This window comes from Halichoerus grypus, chromosome X (assembly GCF_964656455.1).
Source record: "Halichoerus grypus chromosome X, mHalGry1.hap1.1, whole genome shotgun sequence".
Lineage (NCBI taxonomy): Eukaryota > Metazoa > Chordata > Mammalia > Carnivora > Phocidae > Halichoerus > Halichoerus grypus.
In genome coordinates, this window is record NC_135727.1 from 132250708 (window position 1) to 132260934 (window position 10227).

Below are 10227 nucleotides of genomic sequence, written 5' to 3' on the forward strand. Positions count from 1 at the left end.
ACCGGGTCAGCGGTCAGCCGCCCTCGCAGCCCACTCGCTTCTCTTCCTTAACCTCCTCTTCCCCTCCTCTCTCCCCCTCTCTCCTCTCCTCTCCCCTCCCCCTCCTCTTTCCCCTCCTCTCTCCCCACCCCTCCTCTCTCCCCTTCTCCTCCCCTCCTCTGTCCCTTCCTCTGTCCCCTCTTCCTCTCTCTCCCTCCCCTTTCCCCTCCCCCTTTCCTCCCCCTCGTCCTCCTGCCTCCTTCCTCTCCCTTCCTCCCTCCATTGAGACCCAGCTCCCTGCCCACAGCCCCCTCACTGGCCCCGTCCCTCCTCCACAGCCCAGGGTCCCACATAGAGCCTGTGAAATGAGGCTCTGAGCTCCGGGGGGCCTTGACAGTTACCACACCTGGGTCTCCCCACTGCCTGCAGAACAGACCCTCCCCTCCGGGCGGGTTTCCCAACAGCTGGCCTCCACTCCCCTTCTGGCCTCAGGTGGGCAGCACAAGGGCTCCAAAGTTGTGCAAATCCCCAGAACCTGTGAGTGTCAGGTTCCTCGGCAGACAGGCCTGGAGGTTGCTGCACAGCCGAGCTCAAAGCAGGGGACTGCCCTGCTTTACCCAGGTGGGCGTGCAATCCCAGGGGCTGTGATGGGGACGTCGGAGGAAGGGCCATGAGCCAAGGGATGCGGGGCTTCTGGAGCTGGACAGGCTGGGGAGCCCGCAGGAACCTGCCCTGCCCACACGCGAATGAGCCCAGGGACACCCACGTCAGTCAGACTTGCAGCCTCCTCGGGGAGTGTCAGAGAATGGGCATGGGCTGCTTGTGGAAACAGCTAACCCACCCGCACCCTCCACCTCCTTCCTCCAGGCCCTGCTCAGGGCCACTTCCTTCTTGCAGCCCTCCAGGCTGCACTGAGGCCAGAAGCACCGATGCCTCGTCCCTGTGGGGTCTCGTCCGCTGACCCTCACACCCTGTTGGGGAGAAAGCTACTGCGGTCTCTGGGGGCGGGGACTGGGTCCACACACTCACTGCAGGCCTCCTCCACGGGAGCAGTCAGTATGTCAAAGACCCCCACGATGTCACCGATGTCACCGACGGGAAGGGACACTGCTCCTTCCCAAGCCCAGGACACTGAACAGCATTTCTAAACCATCTTCGTGTGGGGCTCGTTATGTGTAATTATTGGTTAGGTTTTTAAGGCAAGTGTTGGGGAGCATTGAGCGCACTCACCCACCGTGTTGTGCAACCACCTCTCTGGTTCTAGAACATTCTCTGTCCCCAAAGCACACCCACCACCAGTCACGCCCCCTCCCTCCCCCAGCCCCTGGCACACACCACATTCCTTGTCACACAGACCTTCCTGGCTGGACGCTTCTTATACACACAGGGCCGTGTGCCTCTGGCCCCGCTCACTGGGCACCATGTCCTCCAGGCTCATCAGGTACCAGCAGGGGTCAGCGCTTCACCCCTGCCCACAGCTGAGCACCGTTCCATGATCCTTGACAGGCACTTTGACATTCCATGCACTGACACACTGCACGTGTCCCACATGACAGAGAAACCACGGGCAGGACAGGATAGGTTCAGGGTGTCCTCCCGGGGGTTCTGGGCAACCATACATCGCACCCTCCTAACATGGCATCACCTTGACGACACTGACCAGGTACAGCTGAGGGGTGCACGTGGGCCGCAGGCCCCAGGGGTAGAGACCAGGGAACCCTGAGACCTGCCCCCTCACCCCACTGTGGACGTCCCTGGACCTGGGTCCCCTCTCCCAACCCCACTGTGGACATCCCTGCACCCGGGTCCCCCAACCCCACTGTGGACGTCCCCGCACCCGGGTCACCTCCCCCAACCCCACTGTGAACGTCCCCACACCCGGGTCCCCCAACCCCACTGTGGACGTCCCCACACCCGGGTCCCCCAACCCCACTGTGGACGTCCCTGCACCAAGGTCCCTTCTCCCAACCCCACTGTGAATATCCCCGTACCCGGGTCCCCTTCCCCAACCCCACTGTGGACGTCCCCCCACTCGGGTCCCCTGTAACCCCACTGTGGACGTCCCCGCACCCGGGTCACCTCCCCCAACCCCACTGTGAACGTCCCCACACCCGGGTCCCCCAACCCCACTGTGGACGTCCCCGCACCCGGGTCACCTCCCCCAACCCCACTGTGAACGTCCCCACACCCGGGTCCCCCAACCCCACTGTGGACGTCCCCACACCCGGGTCCCCCAACCCCACTGTGGACGTCCCCGCACCAAGGTCCCTTCTCCCAACCCCACTGTGAATATCCCCGTACCCGGGTCCCCCCAACCCCACTGTGGACGTCCCCACACCCGGGTCACCTCCCCCAACCCCACTGTGGACATCCCTGCACCCGGGTCCCCCAACCCCACTGTGGACGTCCCCACACCCGGGTCCCCCAACCCCACTGTGGACGTCCCCGCACCCGGGTCCCCCCAACCCCACTGTGGACGTCCCCACACCCGGGTCCCCCAACCCCACTGTGGACGTCCCCGCACCCGGGTCCCCCAACCCCACTGTGGACGTCCCCACACCCGGGTCACCTCCCCCAACCCCACTGTGGACGTCCCCGCACCCGGGTCCCCCCAACCCCACTGTGGACGTCCCCGCACCTGGGTCCCCCAACCCCACTGTGGACGTCCCCGCACCCGGGTCCCCCCAACCCCACTGTGGACGTCCCCGCACCCGGGTCCCCCCAACCCCACTGTGGACGTCCCCGCACCCGGGTCCCCCAACCCCACTGTGGACGTCCCCGCACCCGGGTCCCCCAACCCCACTGTGGACGTCCCCGCACCCGGGTCACCTCCCCCAACCCCACTGTGAACGTCCCCGCACCCGGGTCCCCCAACCCCACTGTGGACGTCCCCACACCCGGGTCCCCCAACCCCACTGTGGACGTCCCCGCACCCGGGTCACCTCCCCCAACCCCACTGTGAACGTCCCCACACCCGGGTCCCCCAACCCCACTGTGGACGTCCCCACACCCGGGTCCCCCAACCCCACTGTGGACGTCCCCGCACCAAGGTCCCTTCTCCCAACCCCACTGTGAATGTCCCCGTACCCGGGTCCCCTTCCCCAACCCCACTGTGGACGTCCCCCCACTCGGGTCCCCTGTAACCCCACTGTGGACATCCCTGCACCCGGGTCCCCTTCCCCAACCCCACTGTGGATGTCCCCCCACTCGGGTCCTCTGCAACCCCACTGTGAATATCCCCGCACCCAGATCCCCTCCCCCAACCCCACTGTGAACATCCCCGCACCTGGGTCCCCCCAACCCCACTGTCAATATCCCCGCATCCGGGTCCCCTCCCCTAACCCCACTGTGGCTGTCCCCACACCCGGGCGCCCTCCCCCAACCCCACTGTGGACGTCTCCGCACCTGGGTCCCCTCCCTCAACCCCACTGTGGCCGTCCCCGCACCCGGGTCCCCTCCCCAACCCCACTGTGGCTGTCCCCGCACCCGGGTCCCCTCCCCCTTAGATATGGAAGTGAGAAGTCTTCATCTCTTTCCTTGTCGCAGAAGAGATGAAAGGGATGGGACCTGCTTGTTCCTCTCTCTGCTGGGCGCCAAGCAGACTTTTGAGGACCACCCCTCTGATGTGAACCCCTCTTTCTCACACAGCTATTATCTCTGCATTTGCATTTGTTCCTCAGGAAGTCATTACTTTCATTCTCTTTAAAGTTTGTTCAGGAGGGGTTCAAACAAAGCTGCGTAAGAGCTCATGTGATTTTAGCTCATACTTTACAAGAATCCCGCTCACATCTGTGGCTACTTTGTCCACCAGCTGCTGTGTCCCACAGTACCACAGTTCCCCAGCAGGACCCCAGCCACCAACCACGTCAGCTAATATGCAGCATGGGCGCCCGTGGGCTCCGATGGGCCCCTGTGGGCCCCAGGCATCGCTCGCCAGCGTCCACGGGAGTGGGACCCAAAGATGAAGAGAGCGGGACAGGAGCGATGAGCTCAGGACTGATGGAGTCGGCAGCATGAGCAGGAGGGAACCCACCTGGCTTGGATTCCAGCACAGGTGGCTGGAGCTCTGAAGGGGGCTGGGTGAGGGATTCCTGAGGGTCCCCTTTCAAAGGCAGGGCTTCGGTCCTTGAGAGACACCCTGGGTTGTAGGAGACACATCTCCAGGGCACAAGGAGGGTGCAGTTGTGTGCCCTTTCTAGTAAATGCCCTGGCAAGGTGGGTGGGCCCTTGTCAGCTCACCAGCTGCCCGAAGCCAGGCAGACAGGCACCCCAAGGGGCTGGACCACCTTAGAGACAGGCCTTGAGCCCCTAGAAACCTGGTCAGTGTTTGAGGGCCTTCTGTGAGATAGGTGTGGATGGAATCACTCATGGGGAGAGCCTGAGGCTTTACCGACCACCCTCGAGGCCTGGTGGAGAGCAGGCTCACGGGAGCCTGGCAAGATTCTGCTCGGGAGGGAATGTTCCAGGGTGAGGACGGATGCCCGGGGGACACCAGGAAATCCTGCCAGATCCTAGAGTCAGGCAAGGCCAGGGGAACACTCATCACTGAAATCAGGCCCCCCGATCCAGGACGATCTCATCTCAAGATCCTTCAGTAAGTACACCTGCGGAGACCCTGTGTCCAAACGAGGTCTCGTCCACAGGCTCCAGGGGTCAGGATGTGGACATGTCTCTTTGGGGACACCCCATTCACCCCACCAGAGCAGGCGAGAGACGTACTGGGGGGTGGTGTCCATGCAAGACAAAAGCAGAGGTGAGCGAGGCTGGTCTGAGTCTCAGCCAACACCGTGGGTACGAGGCACCAGTGGCCCCTCGGAGGGGCGCATCGGCAGGGCTCCTGTGAGACCCGTGCCAGGCGGGGACACGCGGGCCCGCCCCAGACCCGTCCCCTGCTGTAATGTGATCAAAGGTACCTCACCATACGTCAGTTAGGATGGGGGTAGGCACTAAACACGAAATCTCCAAATCTCCTACCAATCCTGAAATTCCTCTCCATGAAACATAAGAATGAAGGAAAACAAATTATTACAGAATAAGCATTAAACCAATGCCACAGGCTGAGCTGTGTCCCCAGATTCCCTATGACTAAGCTTTATTCCCTAGGACCTCTGAGCACGGCTGTGTTTGCCAACAATTACTTTGAAGAGGGCATTTAGGTAAAATAAGGTCAGTAGGGTGGACCCTGATCCCATAGGACTGGGGTCCTTATAAGAGGGAATGAGGACACAGACACGCACAGAGGGATGACCCCGTGGGGACACAGGGAGAACACAGGGTCTACACGCCCAGGAGAGAGGCCTCAGGAGGAACCCGCCTCGGCCCCGCCTGGATCTCAGACTCCCAGCTTCCAGGACGGTGACAATAAATGTGTGTCGTTGAAGTCGCCCTGTCTGTGGGGTTTTGTTACCCAGCCCGAGATGACTGATACAATCAGACTGCAGGTCTTGTCAGAGAAACGAAGAAATCTTGCATTTTCTGCCAGACACAACCCATGATGCACCCGTTCTCTGTCCTGATCCAAAGGAAACATCAAAGTCCCATCTTTTAGACAAGCAGGAAATTGTATGTGGGAGCACAGTTCCCAGAGACAGGAGGCAGGACCCCTTACGGATGCTCCAGATGCAGAGGCTCCCGGGCCCCACGACAGACTCCGCTGGGACCCAGAACTGGCCGCAGGTCCTTTGGCTTTTACAGAGATTTGCACACGTCTCCAGGAGACCCTGTGCTGTAGCCTGTTTTCCAAAGGGAATCCTGATGTGAGGGGGTCTCTTTCTCCCTCTCTCTCTCTTTTTGTCCTTGGAAAAATTTTATAGTACAGTTTTTAAATTCATGTTTCCTCTTTCAGCTAACAAGTCAGAACCACCTGTGCTCTGTCAGGTTGGGGTCACCCCTCCCCCCATGGACACCCCCACCCTCACCACCTGTGCTCTGTCAGGTCAGGGTCACCCCTCCCCCATGGACACCCCAATCCTCACCACCTGTGCTCTGTCAGGTTGGGGTCACCCCCCATGGATACCCCCACCTTCACCACCTGTGCTCTGTGAGGTTGGGGTCACCCCTCCCCCGTGGACACCCCCACCCTCACCACCCGTGCTCTGTCAGGTTGGGGTCACCCCTCCCCCGTGGACACCCCCACCCTCACCACTTGTGCTCTGTCAGGTTGGGGTCACCCCCCATGGACACCCCCACCTTCACCACCTGTGCTCTGTCAGGTCGGGGTCACCCCTCCCCCGTGGACACCCCCACCCTCACCACCTGTGCTCCGTCAGGTTAGGGGCAGTGTATTAACTTCGAGGCAGCTGAGTCCCCAGTGTGACCCTTACCCCCTGACATCACTCCATCCTGTGACATCACGCCCAGCCCCATGACCCCCACCCTGTGACATCACCCCTACCCTGTGACCCCCACCATGTGACATCAGCCCCACCCCATGACATCACCCCCAGCCCCGTTACGCCATCCTGTGACCTCACCCCCAGCCTGGTGACATCATCCCCACTCCGCGACATCACCCTCAGCCCTGTGACCCACTGCTCCCAGCACAGTGACTCCTACCCTGTGACATTGCCCCCACCCTGTGACATCACCCCCATCCCGTGACCCCAGCACAGTGACCTCCACCCCATGACATCACCCTCAGCCCTGTGACCCACTGCCCTCAGCACAGTGACCCCCACCCCATGACTCCTACCCTGTGACATCACCCCCACCCCGTGACATCATCCCCATCCCATGACCCCCAGCCAAATGACACCCACCCTGTGACCCCCAACCCCAGCACAGTGACCCCCCACCCTGTGACCCCACCCCGTGACACCCCCTCCAGCCCCTTGACCCTCTGCACCCAGTGCCGTGACCCCGTCTGCTGTCTGCTCTGTATGTAGGATTCACATGAGGGTAAGAGGAGCAAGTAAAGAGGTCTCAGGGGTTTAAAACTATCTGCGTGGAAACAAGACACATCTCTGGCAGCAGGTCACTGGGATTTTTTCTCTTTGGGTAGTTTTCCTGACCCACACATGTTTTCTACCAAGAACACATGATAAAGATACAAATGACAAGACTTGTAAAAAGGTGTTAGCTAATTTTACAGATCTTCCGGCAAATCACCTTTTTGTCCTAATTCTTCAGGTAACAGCTTACCCTTGAATTCCTGCACAGGGGACTCAAAGGCTGTGTGTCCTGGGACTTCAGCCCCACAGCCCAGGGGCCCCATTCCCGGGATTGCGGGGATTCCAGGAATTCCAGAGTGTCCCAATGAGGGATTCCGGAAGTTCCTTCCTTGTGTGTCCACTGCTCATGACTTCCCCATGCTGACTCTGGTCCCCTGTCCTCCCCCCGGCTGCTCTGGGGGGGGGTCTGTCCCCTGAGTCGTCCTGTGTTGCCCCCCTCCCAGGTCTGTCCCCTGTCCTCTCCCCCACTGCTCTCCGGGGGTCTGTCCCCTGTGTCATTCCGTGTCATCCCCTCCCCTCTCTGGAGGTCTGTCCCCTCCCCCCGCTCTCTGGGGCTCTGTCCTCTGTGTCATCTGTGTCATTGCCCCCCCTTCTCTCTGGGGGCCTGTCCCCTGTGTCATGTCCCCCACCCCCACTACCCCACCTCTGTCTCAGGGTCTGTCCCCTCCCCCACCACTCTCTGGGGTCTGTCCCCTCCCCCACCGCTCTCTGGGGTCTGTCCTCTGTGTCATCCCGCGTCATCCCCTCCCCTCTCTGGAGTCTGTCCCCTCCCCCTGCTCTCCAGCGGTCTGTCCCTTGTGTCATGTCCCCCACCCCCACTCCCCCACCCCTGTGTTAGGGTCTGTCCCCTGTGTCATCCGTGTCATCCCCCTCATCTCTAGGGTCTGTCCCCTGCCCCCCCCCCGGGATCTGTCCCCCTGTTCCCCCTCCTTTGCAGTTGGAGTGTGTCCCTGTCCCCTCCCCCACAACTCTCTGGGTCTGTCCCTGTCCCCTCCCCCACCGCTCTCTTGAGTCTGTTCCCTGTCCCCTGTCCCCCTCTTCCTTTGCACTCAGGACTCTGTCCCCTGTCCCCTCCCCCATTGCTCTCTGGTGTCTGTCCCCTGTCTCTCCCCTGCACTCTGGGATATGTGCCCTATTCCCGGGCACTCTGGGATCTGTCCCTGTCCCCTCATGTGTCTCCCAGTCACTTCTCCACACTTACTGCTCCTACCCCAAACCTTTCACTTGGTCATCTCTCTACGGTATTAGAGCCTCCTGCTCGGGTCAGTTCTTGAGGACCTCACCATCCTGCGTCCACCGGCATGGGCTCCCCAGTTCTGGGCAAAGAAAAGTGAGATCACTTTGCTTGGTTTCAGAACAGCCTGATGCAGAATGTCCAAGAGATCGAATTATTTTACATCACAGTTTTCTCTCTCTGTCAAATTAATTAATTAATTAATTAATTTTTTAAAAATTTAAAAAAGGGGGGTGTCTGGGTGGCTCAGTCGTTAAGCATCTGCCTTTGGCTCAGGTCATGATCCCAGGGTCCTGGGATCGAGCCCCGCATTAGCAGGGGAGCCTGCTTCTCCCTCTCTGCTGCTCCCCCTGCCTGTGCATGCTCTCTCTCTCTCGCTCTCTCGCTCGCTCTCAAATAGATAAATAAATAAAATTAAAAACAAACAAACAAACTTCATCACGGTTTGAGGACATAGGGGGACAGTCTATGCATATTGCCCAGAGTCTCCAGAACAACGTTGTCACTGTCCCCGATGCCTGTCCAGTTCCTGCCACCTGCCCTGGGGGGTCTCCTCCCTGCTCAGTGCAGAGCTGGCCTCATCCGTGTCTCATCCGCATCTTATCCGCGTCTCATGTATGTCTCATCCGTGTCTCATCCGTGTCTCATGTATGTCTCATCAGTGTCTCATGTATGTCTCATCCGTGTCTCATCGGCATCTCATGTATGTCTCATCCGTGTCTCATCTGTGTCTCATCCGTGTCTCATCTGTGCCTCCGCACTACGAGGACCACCGCCCGTGGGTCTCTCTCTCTCTGTGTCTCTCTCTGTTTCTCCTTCTGTCTCTCTCTCTCTGTGTCTCTCTGTGTCCCTGTCTCTCTCTAACCCTCCATCGCTCTCACATGCTCTCACACACTCCCATGCTCACGCTCACACATGCTCACACAGTCCCATGCTCACGCTCATAACACTCCCATGCTCACGCTCACACTCACACACAGTCCTATGCTCACACATGCTCACACACACGCTCATGCTCACACATGGTCATACACACTCCCATGCTCACACACGCTCACACACACTCCCATGCTCACACTCACACATGTTCATACACACTCCCATGCTCACACACACTCCCATGCTCATGCTCACACACGCTCACACACACTCCCGTGCTCACGCTCATACACACTCACACAGCTGCAGAATCAGAACATGACCTCACACTCCATTCCCCCACTCCAGACTCCTGCTCCTGGTTTGGGGTCTTCAGCTCCAGATCCGACCCCAGTCTGCAGGGCTAGGGGTGTCCCCCTGGCATCTCTCCAATACCACCTGTGATCCAAACACAGAGCCCAGGGACTGTGACAGGGCGAGGGAACAGGCTTTGAGGAGAAGCGATAAGAAGCCCCATAGTGCAGAATGTCACCCCAGCCTGTGCTCTTGAGAAACCACAGTGATCAAAGGAATCCCCCTACCTTGGTGTTCCAGAAAGCTGCTTTACTCTGGGCTGAAAGGATGCTGGAGTCCAAAACCCCAGGACCTCAGACTGTGACCTCACTAGGGCACAGGGTCTGCACAGAGGCAATCAAGTTGAGAGAGGTCATTAGGTTGGACCCTAATCCGATAGGACTGGTTTCCCTATAAAAAGGGAGAATTCGGACACAGACACCCAGGCACCCAGGGAGAATGTCGTGTGAAGGTTGCAGTGAAATTGCCACGAGCCAAGCAACTTCCAGAAGCTGGGAGAGATGCCTGGAACTGATCCTTCAAAGGGGACCGAAAGTTGCCACCCCAAATTTCCCTTTGTGAAGGGTCCCCCCTACCCTGTCCTGTGCCAGGAGAAGGATAGTGACCCTTATCACTGGAGAGGGGCCACCAGCACCGAGAAGACACTGCACAGACAGATGTTACTAAAATAACCCGTATCGGACATTAGTTCCCTCACTGTTTCTCTGGTCATGTCCCCACAATTTATCTGACCTTGAAACCCAAACCCTGTTTTTTGTTAAAAGGATACATAAAGGGGTGCCTGGGTGGCTCAGTCATTAAGCGTCTGCCTTCAGCTCAGATCACGATCCC